Raw genomic sequence first — 20,903 nt, forward strand, 5'->3', positions numbered from 1 at the left:
TCCCTGTGGCTAAAACCCAGAACTGACGCTCCGAAAGTTAGTATTATTTCTGATGTTAACGTTAACACTAATTTAGCAAGTGCAATTTCTAGAAGTCTTTTTCTTAATAATTTATACCGGCGACATAACAAAACATCGTGATGTGGGGATTCTGTTTTTTGACAGTATTGACACAGGGCGACATCGCGAGACCAGTCCTGTGTAAATATAGGTTTAATAGGGGGGCACGGCAGCGTAATCTAGACTAACGTATCGGCAGGGCCCTCGCTTGGACTTGACTGATTTCCAGGTGCTTTGCTGCGTGCACAGACAGTGTTCCCTCTATCCCGTTTTCCTGTTTCCGTTGCCCCTCTCCCTTCTCCTAGTGTTAGCAAACCGGACGCTCGTCTGGTTGACGTCCTTGCCTTTCCTCTCTTTGCTATCTCTCTCTCTCTCTCTCTCTCCGATTGTCTTGATGGACACCACTAGATTTCCTACGGAAACTTGAGGCGGAGCAGCTCTGGGCCGTCCAGCGAGACCACGATGCGGCCAGGGAGTTAAAACTCCCGGTCTCAAGGTGGGAGTAGCCCGATCTATGGGGCCTTGCGCCACGTAGCTCGCAGGACCTTTTACTAAAGTTATTCCATCCATCCATCCATCCATCCATCCATCCATCCATCCATCCATCCATCCATCCATCCATCCATCCATCCATCCATCCATCCATCCATCCATCCATCCATCCATCCATCCATCCATCCATCCATTTCTACGAATTGAATATTTTCGATATCTAATCACTGTTATGCGCGCCACTGCTAAAAGAGCCGACAGTATCGGTCCACTCAGGGATGTTCGAGCTAATGAATCTGTCGTTTCAATTAAATGTAATCCACAGTGACCTGGTACGCATACTAGCTTGACAAAATTCAACTGTGGAGGAACTAACGTAAGAAACGTCTTTATAGTTGACGAATTGGATGGAGCTGTAAGCGAAGTACAGACAGAAAGGACATCTGTTATAATAACAGTACTGATGGCTTTTCAAAGAGAGCTTTCTCAGTGCTAGAATCAATGCCGAAAGCTCGGCTTCAAAAACGGGAATGAAATCTGGCTCAAAGAGAAGACCAGCCAAGCGAAAGCAAGACGATGCCTACGCCCGTCTTATCGTTGTTCACTGGAGCGTCTGTAGCTATTATGTTATTTGTTTGTACGTGTGCAAGGTAATCTAGCAACAGGTTATTTAAGAACCTGACTGATTGAAACATGTTTCGGGGGAAGATGTAATCAAATTCAATGTTAATATTCTGTTCCGATTCAGTTGATGGAATTACCTCTCGAATGTTAACATTTAGACTATCTAATTGCTTTTGTACAAAAACGACCTGTGAAGTGTGAAAACTTGGCCAATGAGCAAGAAAGAAGGAGTGTGGATCATTTATAAAGGCGTACAAAGACACGCTCGCTTAACCGTACTTCTTCTTTTACTCTCATGTTCCCCTAAAACATGACCAATAATAAAAAAAAATTGCGAGAAAGGTTGTGAGAGCGTGCACAGATTGCGTTGAGAATTTTTTTTTACTGTATAGTTATACATAGCGTGGCCAGTCCCGCTCGTGGGTTTGAGCCACGTGCTAAGACGACGATGACGACGACGATGACCACCACCACCACCGCCCACCCGATTCATGGCCAATCCCCTACTGTGGGTATGTGCCACGGCCACTCAGAACAACAACAACAACAACAACAACAACAACAACAACAACAACAACAACAACAACAACAACAACAACAACAACAACAACAACAACAACAACAACAACAACAACAACAACAACAACAACAACAACGACGACGACGACGACGACGACGACGACGACGACGACGACGACGACGACGACAACAACAACAACAACAACGACGACGACGACGTCGACGACAACAACAACAACAACATCAACAACTCTGTTACTGCATGCGTAATCGTGCGCATTCTGGGTAAATTTTGCCTTTTATGCTGGTTAGACAGTGATGATTTCTGGGGCGACATTTGTACGAGTCCTCAAAAATTTACCCTGTACTTGGCTGTCTAACACAAGCTTTGAGAAGGTTCAAACTGCGTTGGGTTAGGTGTTGTTTCAGAAGCACTTAAACTGCCTGCAGGCTTACGTGCCGGCCTCCTCTTCGGCATCCATGATAATCCACTGTGCAGCATAACACAGAGGCTCTGGAACTCCAAGAGTGATTGCTTTTCTTCGTTAGTTTATATGCCAATATTTCAGATCCGAAATGTCAGAAGTCCCGAAAAGGAGGTCACGAATAAGAAAATAAGAGACAGAAAGAGCAAGGGTAGCGCGACGACGCGGTTGATGATCCCTCACATGTTTTCTCGTGCACTCTACATACACGCAGCAGACCTGGAAGCGAAAGACATCAGAATAACCGCACTCCAAATTTGATTATAACTCATATACGCTTTATACAAAGCCATTCCGAACACCCTCGCCTGCTTCCCCTATAGCATGACACAGCAGGAAGTAGAGGCGCGTGAGCTCCAACTTTCGTTGAATGCAAGTCACCATGGTTAGTATACGTCTGTACTAGCATGGCGGGCGTAAAGCGATGGCTTTCGTCAGTACCGCCAGAAAGCGCAAAGGGATAAAAAGAAAAAGAAAAAGAAAAAGAAAAAGAAGAGGGACTTTGATCCCTCACTGTCTGCCGCAGGGGCAATGTTTGAGCAGCCAGTTAATAGCCGCAACGAAGCTGAGAGCAAACAACCGGCTTCCTCCTACTCCTTTCCATCCCCTAAAACTCCCCGGCCGTTTGCGAATCTGCGGGAGCCGCCGGTTTGCCTTCTTCTCTCCCATTGTCACGCCGCAAGAGGGGTTCTGCAGCCTCGCACTCGGCTGTAAACGACGGCCCGGCGCTGTTTGCACTCCTGCATTCGTTCGTGCTTGCGAGTGTTTGTGGGCGTGTGTGTGTGTGTGCGTGGAAGCGTATATACGCGCGGGCGAAGTAGTGCTCGGTATAGCCTAGCGTGTTTGAATACAGCTGCTGCGCAGGCCTGCCGCCGGCGTTGTGTGTATCCTAGGCTCGCCAAACACTCTGCGACGCTTCTCGCGAAAGATGGCTCGAGGCGGCCCGTCGGCATCGAGAGCTTTCTTGGCCGAGCAGCCCTTTCATGTGGCGTGCGAGTGAGTGTGCGGTTGGGTACGCGCGCTATATAGAGATGTCGATGCTGTGGTCGGGGGAGTGGGGAAAAAGAAAACGAAGAGGATACGATGAGAAGAGAGCATGACGCCAGGATGGAAAGGCCCTCTTGGAAGAAGAGGGATTTTTTTTTGCGGCTAGCTGGCGGGTCACAGCGGACGTATTTCTTTGCCTCTTATACCCACGGAGAAGTGATACGCTGAGTAGTCTTTCAAGTCTCGCTTGTATTTTACGTACATTGCCACATGGTTGTTCGGTTATTCTCCCTTGCACGTATCGCGTGCAACGCATGCTTCCGAGAGATTGGTATGCTCTCTGATCTACCTGATATTATTGTTTTCGAAGCAGAAGTGCCGCATTTTTTTATTGCTCTTACTCTTAATGTATCAGGTACACAGGGAATGTTTTTCTGCAAGCGTTGTGCAAAGTACAGTGATCGAAAGCTTGTGCAACTCGCTGGATCTGTACCGTGAAGCAAAATATGTGGCGAATTCGTTCGGCAGTTATTGTGCAAAGTGTAGTGATCGAAGGCTTCTCAAGCTCGGTGTATCTACGTCTTACTCATATTCTTGAAGCAGCAAGAGTGTATCCTGAAGTGCCGACCAATGCGTCAGTGTTGAAGAGGTAAAGAAACCGGTCAATCACGGTGTGTTGCGGTGTATGATAGATACATATAATTTTACGACCCTGTTTGCGAAGAAGGCTGCCCTATCCCGGCCACGGCGGCCGCATTTCGATGGGGGCGAAATGCGAACACACCCGTGTGCTTAGATTTAGGTGCACGTTAAAGAACCCCAGGTGGTCAAAATTTCCGGAGTCCTCCACTACGGCGTGCCTCATAATCAGAAAGTGGTTTTGGCACGTAAAACCCCAAATATTATTATTATTAAAGAAGGCTGCCCGTGATTTACATCGACGTGTAGATCGTTAAACAGAGTTGCGTTCGCCTGGACTGCCCTTGTTTTGTCCATGTACTGCAGTCCTGGCGTGAAGAGGTGTACGACCCGTTGAACGGAACCGTGGCGAAATTTTAATGAACGAGAAGCGAAGGGGTACTTCTTTCAAGAGCGTGTATTTTACGGCGAACCTGTGTACTGCTGGTGTTTCCTGTATATTTCTTGTTTGTGCGTCAACAATAATAATAATAAAAGAAAAGACGAGCGTGGGCCGATCCCGGGTATAGTGTAATATCGGGGAGACCCGCAGCGGGATTTAACCAGGTTTCAAGCCCTCCGCCAATAATAATAATAATAATAATAATAATAATAATAATAATAATAATAATAATAATAATAATAATAATAATAATAATAATAATAATAATAATAATAATAATAATAATAATAATAATAATAATAATAATAATAATAATAATAATAATAATAAGATGCATTGTTTCATGTCGATGGGTATACTGGACTCGTTTGCGAACAGCACATGGACTCATGAGCAGGAGGCACTGCCATACATACAAAGCATAAAATGTATGTACACCCATACACCCTTGAATCCCAAGAGGACGATGCTACGACTGTAGGGACGTTCGTGTCGTACAAACGAAAAACGGAATTGTGACATTCACTGCGTGTATACCTCCAGGCACGCGCAAGTGCGATATCGAGAAGTTCATGACCACGCACTTTGCATGGGTTAGCCGCGAGGACACTACCCCTGTGATCATCGTTGGTTACTTCAATGTGGACATTTCACAACCAGACTAGAAATGGTTCCCTCAATTGGTGCTAGAAGAGTTTGGTCTGGAGCGCCACACCGATCCAAATCACTCAACTACTCAGCGACGGTCGTGTAAGGATCTAAATTTGGCCAGGAATCTGTCTGAGGTTGCAACCGAACCACTTATTATTGTATATCACAGTAATCACAAAGCTGTCGTCACTACCATTACCAAATGATGGAAATGTATGCATGTACCCTTGTCTAAGCCTGCGTGAGGTGCTGCACCTTCGCTTGTCATCCAACTCGACAGAGTGGAATGGTTCCTCATATTTTTTTTAAATATGCGCTTGCGAATAAATAGTCTAAAAAAGAAAAGAAAAGAAGCATGTCGATTTGCACACGTGACTGATGCGATGAGCCGTTGTTCGAGCTGCGGGTGAGAATAAGCGTACTTGGAGTAGGGGGAATTCATTCCTCTACAAGCTGGTGGGTGTATTTATCTTCTGGTAATGTCACACAGGCTGAATCCCGACGAATCATGACAGGCTACGTGGTCAGTGACGCCTTGAGAGCGAAATTAAGGCTTGAGAACTGAAAGAATCGCGCTCGGCAGATTCGGATGAGAAAGCGTCGGAGTACGTGATCTATGCGTTGTTATTCGATGCTACCAAAATAAAAGTAGGGCCATCATAACGCAAGGATTCCTTTAGCACGATTTTACTGCTTCATTACATTCACCGTTGCCGGTCGGCCCATTCCGGGGATAGAATAAACATGGATAACTGGCGAAACGCGGAAAGGAATAGAATTGGAATACAATCGTTATACTATCCCGGGCTAGAACGACGAGTAAAGTGACGCTGTCAAGAGGGTTAGAAGGTGTGAACGAGGCTTCCCTGTGGAATCCGATGCGTTTTCTAACCCTTCTGACCACAGCACTTTAGCACTTTAGTCCGCGCTCTGCTTTTCCTTTCTATTATGCATTGACTTCCAAATTAGGCTGTCGGCGTTCTATGGGACGTCTTGAATTAAATAGAATCTGTCAAGTCTGGAGAGAACGACGATCCGCATGTGCTCCAGTGGTGGCATCAGTGTATCTATATAAGTAAGTCAGGTGATACAAAAGAAAAGAAAGAAAGAGAAGGCGCGACACTAGAACAATAACTTCGACGTAGAACAGGGAGAGGAACAAAAGAAAAGTCAAAACGCTGCACATGATATAAGAAAGTAATAATAAGAAAATACGAGATGGGCAGTTCAAAAATATAGCTATAGTTGCGGCGAGTCACTTGAAAATAAAATGTAGCCGCCGACTTGAGCTTAACTCATCAGCAGACTTTCTTTACATCTCCTTTGCTTTGCCGACTGCATCATAAGAAATGTCAGATTCATAAAGAAGTTCAGTTATTTATGGCAGGAAGTCGGCAGGCACGTAAGCGTACAATATTTCTGCATTGAAAAAAAAAAAGAAGAGGGAGCATTCGCGTTGGTGTTCACCTAGCGAAGAGCACCAACTATAGAACGTATTGATGTACAAATGTCTGTTCCACATTGCAAACAGCACTAACCACAAGCATATTCACGAAGTCATCGTATACGCATCAGCGCACCGACAAAAAAAAAGAAAAGAAAGAGAAGACTTAGCCGAGGTCAGTTTTCAAGCACGAGACGCATCAACGAAAGGCAGCAGTGCAGAATTCGCCTTGTGCCATGAGCCGTATATTCGCATCAAACATAACCCGTCAAACAGCATTGCCCTTTTTATCCAGATGTCTATTCGACCATTGAGGCATATTTTAAAATTTTGTCAATGAGCCTATCGCGCCACGAGAAAAGGGACATAAAAAAATTGCCCCCCCCCCCCCCCTTCAAATTTTTTTATTCATTCGTCGCAGCTCTGATGCTTCCTCGGAGCGATCGCCCAGAGGCGGCAAACGAGGACTCCTTGAGAAAAAAAAAAATGTGCCGCGTGTTTCGTCGTCACCGTCTTGCGAAGTATCGCTAAGCAGAAAAAGAAAGAAGAGAGAAAAAAAAAGCCGTGGTCATCTCTCCGCTGCCGACCAAGATCGTTTCGCGACGCTACGTTACACAGCAACTTGCTCGCGGTCATCGCGAGACGCCTTCCGCTCATACATTACGGCTTCGTCTGTACAGTCTTCATCTTTTTCAAGCATTTCTCGCCATCTAGAGGTCCCCTTCCTTGCATTCCGGCTTCCCCGTTTTGGACGGGATTCCCCGCCATCGTGACGAAGTCGTTGCGCTGACGACGCACCTCGACGATAGGATTAATGGCGATGCCCGCCACTGCTGCGTCTAAAGCCCCTACTTTGGGAGACTTTAACGATACGTCATGACCACCAGCGTCCCTTAGTGGGAGCATGCGCATACTCGTGCAGAACATGTCCAGAGGAAGGGATTTTTTACAACGAGGTGTGTTATGGACGCTCGGCTCGCTTCGGTATCGCTGAGTTCTCCTATCGGCGTCTGTCGTAACAAATTCAGCGCATATAGGTTCGAGCCTGTACGTACCACCTGTTTTTGCTACGACCATCGCAGATTGTTAAATATAGCGAATTTAGCTTCAACTGGCCATATTTATTTAACCAAGCCTCATAGCTACTCGTGGAGGACATCGAAATTTTCGCGAGGATCGCTAATACAACGACTACTAAAAAAATGGCGATCTATCCATCCTTTGGAGTTGATCGGTGACGTTAATGCGATTAGCAATCTTTTTTATGATGGGTGTGCAAGTAATGATGCTACGTTTTGTACGTTGCGATGAGTTTTCTGATAATTGTTGAATCCCGAATGTCATGCCTCTATGCCATTTGGAAAGCACGAGGCCTTACGGGCACATGGGTAGACACACGAAGCGGCGCTCCAAACTCGCTGCCGGCGACAATGCCGAAATATACCAAGATACAGTACGACTTGTCGCAATAACTGCACCCAATTCGAAATCACGTAGCTGCCGCAGCTACCTCTAGTATTATGTCTACAAAATTCGTTGCAATGGCTATCCGTCAAGCGGCCGCACTTGACGAGGAGGTGTCGGTTGCGGATGAGGATTGGCCAAGAATGGATAAACAGCAGTATCACCCGCGGCAGCGCCGAAGTTGTCTGTTCGGGCACGTACCCAGAGACACGTACCCAGTGACCCACGAGGTCTATTTGGCAAGACAGCAGCCACCACATACCTAGTGGCCCAAACTGGTAGACGACTTGGGTCTCCTAGGTATGCGAAAGAAGGCAAACTGGGTGCGAGAGAGAGAGGGAGACAGAGAAATGTTTAGTGATACGAAACGCAGAGAGGTCGGCTTGAGATGCATTCCTCTAGCCAGCTACTCTGCGAAGGGGGAAGGTGAGGAGGGAAAGAAAGAGGGAAGAAACAGGGAAGAAAGAGGAGCATGATGAGTGACGATGACGAGAGGAGGAGGATGTAAAACATATAGCAAGCAATTTGGTCTACTCAAATCCTATAGTGCAGGCCCGTACGTTTAAAAAAATTATTAAGGCGTGGATGGCCTTAAAAGCCTTAAAACTCGATTTGACGCCTGACTAAGGGTCTGAAATGACGTCCTCAGTCAACGGTGGGCTGTCGACGCGTAAGATCATTGCTCAACTTTTGTCACTCTTCTACGTACTGAGGGTGCGATGTTCCCAAAGAATTCCAATCGCATTGAAAATCAGCCACAGAGTAATTCAAGTCGACTCTTTACTGTGTATGCACCAACCATGGTGCGGCCTGCGTGTGTGTGTGAGAGAGAGATGAAAGTTGACCAGATACAAAGGCTACCCAGAGGATATTTCTGGCTGTCTACACCGTACTGAAAAAGGAAAAAAAAAGTGGTACAACAGACGAGAAGGAGAAAAAACGTGAAGAAGGTACTAATGGACCACATAATCCTATCTGGGTACCTTGTGGCGGCTTATGTGACTTATGTATACTTGAGCTACTGGTACTGGCACTCCACCAGAACACATTCGTTCCTTTTCTCTAGTTTGGCTTACAAGTGCCACGGCCGCTGAATAAAAAAATAAAGAAAGGATGCGGCCTGCCGCGTGCACTGAAAACGCTGTCATCCGCCGCGGCTCCACCAGTCGCGGACTGTTGTCTGGGATAGGCAGAGGAACGCGCGTCGAACGCCGTCGCCCGTGGAAACCGACACGTCCGTCCCCGAGAGCTAGCACCGTTCGGCCCAGCCAAGCGGCCGAGAATGCAACTACGGCTAAGACATTCGCTCACATTGCAGCCCGCCTGACGTGGCAGGCCGCACCTACTTTATTTTATCCAGCGGCCGCGGTAGTGCAGACCTACTCAGCGAACGTCGGTCCTTACGCTATATTGTTGGTCGGTCTCACCAACCACCCTAAGGTATATGGCAGGAGAGGCAGCGGACATGACCAACTGCTGGAATATCGAGGCACGTGCTAAACAGAGCTATTTTTAGTAGTTTAATGATTGGAAAATGCAGAGAGGTCGGCCAGAAAATGGAGCATCTGGCCTGCTACTCTATACGTAAGGGAAGGGGAAGAGGGGAAGAAAAAGGGTCACAATGGGGGATGATAATGGGAGGAACGAGGTGAAGGACACATTACATAAATGTTATCACAAGCGTGATTCCAGGCCCGTGTCACAGTAAGAAAAGGGAAAGAGCGCGCATTGTCTCTATCGTCTGCCAACTCTATGGCCATGCGCCTAGCAAGAGGTCCTCCGACTGTGGTCTATTGTATAAATGTCTCAAGGTAGCAGCCATTGTCAGTCTTTCGCGCGCATATTCAGGGCACACCACAAGCACATGGTCTATAGTCTATACAGTCCGGCGAGTCTGTCCGTCCAATGATGTGCAAGTATTTGCGCGTGAAGGTGACGCCTAATCGCAGTCTGTGTATCACGCATGTATGGGGGGCGTGTAATTCCACTCAGAACAGGGAATTGCATATCGGGATCCAGCCTTTTAAGGCGGACTTGACGAGCGTCTGGCTGGGCTCAGTATCTTCTCGTCGCACTCCTTATTAATTCCGACAGGAGGCATGTGATGTCCGGTCTGGAGAATGGCACTACAGTTCGCAGGCCATTGCTGAGGGCGCACCTTGCTGCAGCATCGGCCATCTCATTACCGTTGAGCCCACAGTGTCCCGGGATCCATTGGAACACTATGCGGTACTGCTTTTCTTGAGCGCATGAAAGTAGCTCGGTGATCTGCAGTGCCAGAACCTGATATGCGGTGTGGCGTAGGAAGCATCCAAATATTTGCAGCGCGGGTTTTTAGTCCGTGAAAATGCACCACTTTTGAGGTCTTTCCCCGCAGATGTGGCGAATCGCTTCCCGAATAGCCACAAGCTCTGCAGCGGTTGATGTAGAATTATGATCAAGTATGAAACCTCGAGTCATCTGTTGGGCTGGTATCACCATAGCTGCTGTCGATGCCTTTGGTGACGCAGAGCCGTCTGTGTAAACATGAACATATGTCTGGTATTCTGACCAGATGTACGCGAGAGCAAGTTGTTGTAGTCCACTGACGGGAACCAATGATTTCTTTAGTATGCTGGGGACATGTACGCATACGGAAGGTTGAAACAGAGCCGTTCTTTTAAATATATATGGGAGCGAGGGGCGGGGGATTAAACTGCACACTACGAAGGGAGCCGGAGCGGAGGGGCTGTGGATTAATTTTGACCGCCTGGGGTTCCCCAGACCTCGCGCCATTGAAGCACGGGCCGTCCTTTTGGCCCATATCAAGTCTTACTGCGGACTCCTGTCGGAAGTTCTTCACGACAGGCTACATATGCGTGGGGTATTTCGGGAATGTACCGTAGCGCCTACAGCTATCAACAGGGGACTGAGAAAGCGCAGCGTGCCTACTTTTGCTTTCGCAGGCCGATTTAAGGTCCGGCACAATTTTCAAAGTGTGTCTCGACCATACCTATCGCATGTCACATAGAAAGCTGTTTCCGAAAAAAAAAAAACCATCGAACCGCTACTAGCTACTGTGAAACACCCATGGTCAAGCTAGCAGATATCCGAGGGCCTCGAGTTCATGCCACTCCCAACTATATATATATATATATATATATATATATATATATATATATATATATATATATATATATATATATATATATATATATATATATATATATATATATATATATATATATATATATATATATATATGTATATATATATATATATATATATATATATATATATATATATATATATAGAGAGAGAGAGAGAGAGAGAGAGAGAGAGAGAGTTGGGAGTGGCATGAACTCGAGGCCCTCGGATATCTGCTAGCTTGACCATGGGTGTTTCACAATAGCTAGTAGCGGTTCGATGGTTATATATATATATATATATATACACGAGAAGAAAAGAAACCGAGGGGCTCGATTTTTATTAGTCATATCATAAGAAGCCACCAACAAACAAGGACACCAAGGACAGCACAGGGCAAATGACTTGTACTTATTAATCGAATTAAAGAAATGATAAATTAATGGAAATGAAAGTGGATGAAGAATCAAGTGGTCGCAAGTAGGATACGATAGACGTCTTCGCGTAATGCGAAGACGTGTATCGAAGACGTAATGGAAGACAAATTTCTATAGAATTATTGCTTCGACCTATTACTGCGCAATTTTTTTACTATGTTTTGCAGACAGCACTCCGTCATGACTATTGTACTTTATTGCTTATCGTTTCAGTATCACTGTCTTTAGTAATGACATAAAGTTGACAATTGAGGCATATTTATCATTCTACTAGAGAAAAACAAACTAATTGTTTCATGAAGAATATATGCATGTATAAGGGGACATTGCACTAGCGCGTAAGAAAGGACACGGACAGGAACAAGAAAAAGACACGCCGAACGCTAGACACCAACTGGCTTTATTCTCAGGAGGACACAAATATAGGCAAAAGAACGCGTGCTACATTGCATCCTTTTTGCCTATATATTTGTGTCCTCCTGATAATAGAGCCAGTCGATGTCTAGCGTTCGGTGTGTTTTTCTTGTTCCTGTCCGTGTCTTTTTTATGCGCTAGTGCAATGTCCCCTTATACGAACAACCACAAACTAGCCCAGCTTTCTGCCTTAAATGAATATATGCACAACATGGGCTCTACATGTGTGTATACTAGATGGCAAAGATACTCTGAAAAGAAACAATACAAACTTTCGGTTAAAACTATGGCGAAAATTCCATTTTCCATTTTCCGTTCTCCATTTTCATAATGTACTGTGGAAGGACTTGTTATTGGTCTAGTTGGTGTTTGCTTGCCAACATAACGTAGCGCGAAGGCACAATTATAAAGAAGAGACACAGAGCACGTCACATGCGGCACTTACAACTTTATTTGAAAGACAACAAGAAGTGTATACATACTCTTCCCAACACGCAGGCGCACCTACTACTACCGAGGGCGATTATCAGGGCGGGCAGGATCACTTGGTAGATCTAAAGAAAGTAAGCTCCGCATTGTACAAAACAACAGACTTCTGGCTTACGCAGGCACTACGTTTTTATTTTATGTAAAACGCTTCTAATAGCTCACGCGCCATTTTATCCAGGATCTTCACATCATGAAATACCGGCTTACAAGGGCAGGCTTAAGAGTGTGCTGATAGATGCGCAGTGAAGTCCTTCTTCGGTCATTCGGTCATTGGCGCAGCGGCCTGTTTGTCCTGTATAGGACTTTACACAAGACAGGGGGATTTCATAAACCGTCCCCGCGGCGCAACGCACATGGGGTTTGACGTGTTTTACTTGGCAGCCTATCTTAGAGCTGCCCATTATGGGGGGACACAGTTGGGCCAGCCTGCTTTGGAGCGGAGAACACGCACTCCGTACCTATTCGCCACTTTTTTTTTTTCAGTTTGTGGCTCGTGTTATTCACACACGGCACAACTTCCGGCCTTAGGTCACTCTGCTCATCGGCTCTTGCCTCATTCGCTGGAGTGCCCGCTTCTACCTTCTGTGGCAGGGATTCTGCCAATGTGGTGGTCCAAGTAAAAGCATGGCCTAATCAGCACTGTATTATATGTTTCGCTGCTAATTTATGTACAACGTTCTAGAATATAAATTTTGTTTAAAGTGAGAATTTAAGTTTTGTTTAACTGCACTATCATAAGATTGCGCGGAGCATCTCTTTGTTTCGCCTTCAGTGCACAGCACGTCGGTCGGCGTTTTAGCCTGGCTCATTCCACGTGTTCAGTTTTTCTTCTTCTTTGTGAAGGCAAAGACTTCTGTGGCAACTTCACTTTGATTTAGGGTTCGTGTGGTTTGGGCTTCCGGCCACTTTCGTCTGGTAAATTGGACTATTTGAGGCTTTCTACTACACGAAGGACAAGGAAACAAGCGTCAAAATGAATCTTTGAACAACAACAACGAAAAAAAAAACATGCACGAAGTTCATTTACAGCTTATGTACGGAGAAGTAATAAGGCGTATTTTTAGTATATTTAGATTTTTTTCTCGTGCGTTAACTCTCGTATGCTACCTCGTGACATCAACACTGCCATATTCGAGGCCATTGCTGTGCAATCGGCTGGAAGAGTAAGGGGATCGGAGGGCCTCGACTTCCCGTTCCTTGCAACTATACCAACCCACATTCTTTAATAACTGCGTGCGTGCGTAAGTTTGGGCCTGAGAGTGTAAGCGTAATGCGGACGATGTATGCTCGGACCCAGCCTTTCGCAATATAACTTTTAGTAAAGCAATGAAGGGGGCTAGTTGGTGAACGTTCATGGTTATATTGCGCTCAGTTTTGCACAGGCGATATTAAGTGAAGGACAGGACGTGGACGGACGTAGCGCTACGTCCGTCCACGTCTTGTCCTTCACTTAATATCGTCTGTGTAAAACTGAGCGCAATACAACCATGATCAAGATATCTTTTATTTTGTCAAATTTCATTTTATCATTTCTACACTTCAAATAAACGTAGGCACTATTTTTTACCACGCCTTGCCTGGCTGCATTTTCTGTCATGTTTGTATGTTTGCGACTCCTAAAAGACACGTGCATGTGGTCTACTCCTCTGTTTCATTTACTGCCATTTATTTAGCGCGCTTATACTTACTTCTGTGCTCACGCACGCCAGTAAGATCACAAGGTCATTAGTTCACTTATCCAATTGAAGACGTTGCAGCACGCCGAAATTAACCCTTGCGGGCCCTGATGACGGATAAAATGCATGCGTCATTCGGGAGCACGGATACCTTACCGTCCCTCCGTGAGAATTGTACCAATACAGCGATTTCATTGAAAGAAGAACATGTCTGGCCAACCAGATGTACATGTAGACTGACAAACAAACACGAAGTAGATACCTAGGGTAAGGGGAGATCCACGGTAAGGAATGAACAGCCAGATCGGTAGGAATAAACACGGCGGCGCAGGGAGCCGCAAGAAAAACAATCAATACGGCGAGAGACGAGAGACCGGCTTTGTATATCCCGACTTGGTTGCGCCAAGCGACGCAACAGCTGGCGCCAGAAATATGAAACGCTGCCACCCCTGAAAGTTGGGACGCTGCCTACAGCTCTCATAACAAGGCGGCTACAACAGGAAAGAAGGCCGGGCGAAGAAGGAACCGGAACAAGCTACGGTGGAAGCCGGCCAACGCGTTGGCAGGCCGCGTCGCAACACACACCACGACGACCCAACAACCTTGGCCCGGCAGAGGCAGCGGCCGCGTAGAAGTGGCGGGAGAGAGGCGCTTTCGCTGCAGCTCCCCAACCCTTGGACGGCTAAGGTTATGAGATCCCTCCGCCTTTCCCTCAACTCCCGTAGATCCTTTTTTGACGCTTCCCCGTTCTCACTTTCTCCTCACATTTTCCCTTACGCTCGACGCTTTTGCGCTTTGGCCCCCGTCTTCGCTATACTGCCATTTTATAGCCTCCCTTCCACTTCTTTTTCTTGCTGTCCACGCGCCTTCTTAAAGCCAGAGGGGAACAAGAATTATGCAATGGTCGAAGGATATTGCGCTTGGCTTCGGGCGGCTCACGAAGGGGGACATAAAAAACGCGAGGTATTCGCAGCGAGACGCGAAATGACGTCTTCGATATGACATCACGCGCCATCCCTTCGTGGTTCTTTTTACCCACCGGGCCCGCGGACACACCTGGCTCGCAGTCGCGTTTTGAGTCGTGGTTTGTTAGAGGCTGCCATCTGGAACTTGCTCGTCGTCAGTACGGAGAGCCGCAAACCTATGGTTGCGTCCTCTCCTATTTCATTGCGCGCCATCGGGATTCGGCGGACGTAGTCAATAATAAAAATAAATAACATGAACAGAGCGTGTTCTCTGCATCTGCGGCTAAAAAAAAATCAGGTGGGTTCAAGCTGCCAGAACGTCGAAATGAAAAGAAAATCGCGCTCTGCTTTGTAGCCTAGAGCCATAAACTACAGGTGGCTCGGCTCTGTAAACGCACTGGTTCAGAACTGGTTCAAGAAGTTTTTGGTGCATTCTCCGCGCCAACTTATTTCAGGTGGCGCCCACAATGAGTGGCTGCCAAGGCGAATGCAGAAGTGTCTGTTAGCAAGTGCAACTCGATTGCAGAATTTTCAGCAGCTGAACAGCTCGCCAGCGCCTGTCGCGTACCTGTTATCGAATTTCGTCATGCTTTGATAAGAAGACATGTCTACTGAGTGCTATGCACTCATAGAATAAGAAAGAGAAGACACTATTCTCCGGTGCGGACCACGAATCAGTTAAGCAATCCAAAGTGTCTACTCAGTGAACGACAGAATAGCAGGGAAGTAAGCCAGTCTCAGTCTAGGTTGGCTGCAATGTGTTGGGGAAAAGAGAGAACGCCACAGAAAAAAAGTGATCACGAGGAGTTAAGGCGCACTCCTTAAATCTTTAGACGCGCTGAAATTGACCCGAATTGCCCGCAACTATGAAAGTCAATTAGGAAAATTTAACCACTTTTCATAAAGCATACATCTAAAGAAGAGAGTACCTGCACATTATTGACGACGCATGTTCAGGCGTGCTTACTTTTATCATTCGTTGACGTTAGCGCCGATCGCACGGCTCAAGAGTTGTCGTTTCCGAGTCTTGTCTCGAGCCGCCTGACATAGTGACTGTCGTGAGACAAGGCAGGTTTTTATTTTGCTCAAGATGTCGAGGAAACTGATGACTATACCGTATAGCGTGGCCATTCTACCGAGTGTATAGGGCATATGTTGAGGTACACCTATTACACGTTGCGCAAAAAATGCGTGGCCGATATGATAAACACCACATATTTCTATGAGTGAAAGAATATTTTCAGACATTCATTGCATATTTAGGCTGTCACATGCGCTTGAGCGTCAATGGCGTGTTCTAGACCACATATAGAGTTTCCTACAAAAACTGCTAGAGGAGAGTTTCGCACTGAGATCATCCAGAAACCATGGAACCTTGTTAGATAGTGCACAAAATTATCTAATATTCGTGCTTGTGGCTTCAGATGTTCTTGTAGGATTATTTATTACGCTTTATTTCTCTAAATTTTCAACAATTCACGTCTCTCTAAACGCACCATGGTAATAAGTTTCAGCGCACATGCATAGTCGTGGCGAACGAGTGCAACCACAACGCGATATTTTGCTGAAAACGTCTCAGTTGCAAAGTGACAAATCTGTTTGAAGTCGCAAAGGCGACGTTTAGGCGAATCCATGTGCTAATCATTCTTCCCATGCTCGCTGAGCCTCCATATACTTGCATTTTCCGTAGACAGTATCACCAGAAATCTCTGTAGCAATTTTTGTAGGAAACTCCGCCCTCGGGCTTTCAGCCACATGCTCTGGGAGCTCATTCTGTATACTTATGTAAGCATGTATATCCGCTTATTAAAGAAAAAAAAACTGAAACTGAAATCGGGGTACGGAGCCTTCGCGCGCGCACCTTGAAGCGCTGTGCTTAGGCGTGCGTATGCAACGTCCCTAAGCCGGGGCGACCCCTAGCGTCCTCTAGTGGCGCGCATATATTTCGTGAGGCCCTAGGGACCAGCTGAGTTTAGGGCGCCACTTCTACAATTCTTTCAGAAAGGTACGCATAAATTATCGTTGTCTTGAACGAAAGTCGACAACGCAGCCACAGAAAGACGAAATAGCAGCCCCTTGCAAGTTGTAACGCAAGTTTCGTGCGGTGGCGTTCGCATCGTTGCGAGACGCAGTCAGCCGAAGAACGCGAGGCTATATCCCAAGTGACACGCCTTCCCGAGCCAAAATAGAGGGCGTGAGCCCTCGACAGCGGGACAGTAAACAAAAGCCGGCCGCTCGCTCACGATACAAGCGATGCAAGTGAGACACGGCATATTTGAATGTAACAGCAGCCGACAGCGCGTCCCTTGCTGCAGAATCGCGAGCGTGCTAAAGAATGAACGGCGCGCGGAGCACCGGGGCGTAGTGAACACCGAAACGATGCCCTCGCTTCGTGACAGAGAAACAAGCATTGGCGTGAACGCACGACCGAGCACGTCGGTGTTTCGCGTCTCTCCGGCGCCTTTCGCGCCACTGCGTGGCCATATGCAGCGATTCCGCGTCTCGCGTCCGGCGACAACAGGCGCGACGTGCGCTCGACAGAGACAGCCGGCGCCGTCCAATTTGCAAATGCATCTGGCTCGCGATGCAGCTGTCCTTGTCTTTACGCTTCGTTTGTCTTTCTATTTGTTTCTTGTCTCGAGCGGATGGTGTCACGATGTTGCCATTGCTCGGCGTCGATTCGGCCCGCGTGCAATATTGCGAGCGGCTTCTACGCGCCCTTCGCCCATCCCAGGAAAACATGTGTTGCCGCGTTGATGATGTACAGTCTAACTTCCACGTCGTTCGCATTGTTGCTCACTCCTCGTGAGTGATGGTCGCCGGTAACGCGATCGACGTGTGCGCGCCTTCGCGTGTTACGTAATGGCTTGCATCTTCGTGATTAACCTACCCGACCCTAGCTCTGTTCTTTGACTATCTCTGAGAGAATGGCATACTTGTCGTTCCATTGGCGTAGAGTGCCACGAACAGCATTACACGAACCTTCTAGTAATTCACGTAAAGAGACGTTATTATGCCTCTTCGTCGGAGGCACACAGCCGTTTTCCGCACGCACGTATGCGTGCGTGCGTGCGCTCCCGCGCGCGCGCGTGTGTGTGTTGCGATGCTTACATACGCCTTGCATGTCTCGAAGGGCCTTTGACACAGCTGAAACCTCCGGGTTTAGAAAAACCATACTTTACTGTTGCCTGTAAAGCGTGCACCACCACAAGCGTGTAATGTGGATGGAGGTGCTAACTTCCCGGAAACACTCAAACGGTCTCCCATCAGGCCCAGTCAAGAATATTGATTACAGGGTAGAATTAGCGAACTGCCACTGACGAATGTTTGCATCACAAAAAAAAGCTTTAAAAGTTTAGTAGTGAGCGATATAAAAGCAAACGAAATGTTAGAATGTCATTATGCGACGAGACGAGCTACCTTTTCCCCAGCAGCGGCTCGGTCCCATTGCCTCGACCAGCAGTCGCAAGCGACATTTTTCTCACAAGAGCGGACGATTGTTTATTTTAGTATGCCATTAATAAAACTATAGGGATAGCGAGGTTGGTTAGACCGCCTACACTTTAATAAGGGTTTCAGTGGCATTCCACGGCATCCGAAAATAAACGGAGATGTCGGCGCCTGTGTTGAGGTCGTACGGTTCCGGAGCTAGCTTGTTTCTCTTCCTGCGTGCCTCTCGTGCTTCCTGAGCACGTGGTAGTTTGGCTGTTACGAAACTAAGAGCACGAAACACACGGACGCACAGGCTGTGTTCGAAGCCGAAGCCTTAAGTGGACAGCCAAGCGGACAGCGGAACCCTGCGTGGCACGAAGAAAAATTACACATGCAAACTATGGCTGCTTCTATTTTTCCATCAACCTGAATCCAGGGAAAGTGAAATGATTTTTTTCTGCTTTCAAATGTTTATTTCACAATATACAACATGTCCACCACAGTGGGCGACATGCACAACAGACCCAGTGAATGCAAGTGCCGAGAGTTTTCGTTTGCTCCAACAGGCTTCTTTCTTCCACATTGATACACGTAAGCGTGAATATAAAAAAAAGTTTGCATGCGGCGCACCTTACTTTGGGTTATGAAATACGAAAAAGCAGTCACTTTCGCCTTTAATGCACAAGAACATCTTGCAGTGGCGTAGCTAGACATTCATTTGGGGAAGAGATGGAGGCACGCACTTGACCGGGGAGCGGGGTGGCTGGACAGGCGGGTTTTGTCGCAAGACACTTTATGCGAGCTATACTGGTAGGCAGATTTAAAAAAAATGTATTTTTATGGGAGGGTCGGGGGTGTGGTAGCGATGAGGTGGGAACATCTCGGTGTGCCCAGCTGAACATTGGGAAATGTCAGAAAATCTTTTTGAAGAAATAACTTGGTTCGACACAACCAAAACATTTACAGGTATTGCATCAGAAGGCTTCTTCTAGCCCATGCATACAATTATTTCTACCAAGCCACAATGCCACGAGGATTACAAGTAACAGGGTGGAGATGGACGTGACTTACTCGCTCAAGCAAGAGGCCGTCCTCTTTGACGCTGAGTTGGGGAGAAATGGTGGTCAATGGCGTTCTTCAGGGTGGTTATTGATAACTTCTTTTGTCTACATTAAGGTGACACTATGCACAAGGCCTTCTAGGAAGCACTAAATTTGTTCAAAAATTTGCTCAAGGACCTGAAAACTAAACGTGTTTGCCACGCTACACTGGACCCCCATTGAGAACAGGAATATAGAAAAAACAAGGATACAAGGGGTTACACCAGCTTGGGGTCACAGTACTTTATATAAGCCTTTAAAGAAGAAGAGAGGGGTGCACGGCTTCTAACGTAGCGGAAGTGCATCCTCAAGAAACATTACGCTTCTTTGAATACGCATACTCAACCAACCATGGATTTCTCACTACAGCGTGAACTCCTTGAATAAAAATGGTGATCGCCAGAACATCTTTTCACAGAATGGAGATACGAACACATGTTTTAGTGTACTGTTTAGTACACAAGATGCTAAAGCACGTTAGCCCATCCTTTACTAGTGCGTTCACGCAGCGAGGGGTCAATTTCGCCGCAAATAACGAAGGAAACAACCGATGGCGTTGGACAAAAATTCCAGCGCTGCTCAAATGTTGCCGTGCTGTTCATTAACTGCTGTTATGGTTAACGCTAACCTTCTTCATTCACACAGCGTAATATTTTACAGTAATAATCATAAATAACAACAATCATGAAACGTGCAGCACTGATGACTTAATATGTTATAGGAACGTCCACATTGGTATGGCCCCGGTCGAAATTCTCGCGTCGAGAGGTGAAAAACAGACCGTCAAGATTTGTTCTCGTCTCTTCTTATATCGTTTTCGCTTTCCGTGCGCTGTTTCACATTGTTCACTAACAGTAACTCGCCAAATCGTCTATTCTTATGTTCCCAAGCAAAAATAAAAAGAAACGTTATGAGACTGAAATGAGAACGAGTAACTGCAAAGACGTAGTGTCTGAATACATAGATTGAAGCAGGTATCAAGTTCACTGCCTAAGCCTCAGACGAGCTAAAATCCTGGAACTCTGGCCAAAGAACTCTGATACGCACAAGGCCAGAAAATGGATAATGCGCTTGCTTGTGACAACCGGACTAGACGGGCGCTTGTGAGTGGACATTCATGAACAGTGAACATATACGTGAGTGAACGTTCATCTTCGAGTGTGCGCAGAATGGTTATTTTCCTCTGCTTCTTTCTTCTTATCTTTTGCCTTCCCTTTGTGTAGGGTAGCCAACCGGGTGGGACCTTGGCTAACCTCATGCTTTTTCTTCATGTCTATCTACAGTTCCCCGCAGCAGCTCTGCCCTGTCTGTCGAGCCTGCAGGTCCGTGGTTTCGATCTAATTTACTGCATTTTCACTGTATTATTTGACCTAGTATAACCAGATGCCTTAGTGTCATGCCGTTCGCTTTAACAGAAGGGGCTGTTAAGGAAAATTACCCTCAAAAGTAAGTTCAGC

The sequence above is a fragment of the Dermacentor variabilis genome, chromosome 3, assembly GCF_050947875.1.
Source record: "Dermacentor variabilis isolate Ectoservices chromosome 3, ASM5094787v1, whole genome shotgun sequence".
Lineage (NCBI taxonomy): Eukaryota > Metazoa > Arthropoda > Arachnida > Ixodida > Ixodidae > Dermacentor > Dermacentor variabilis.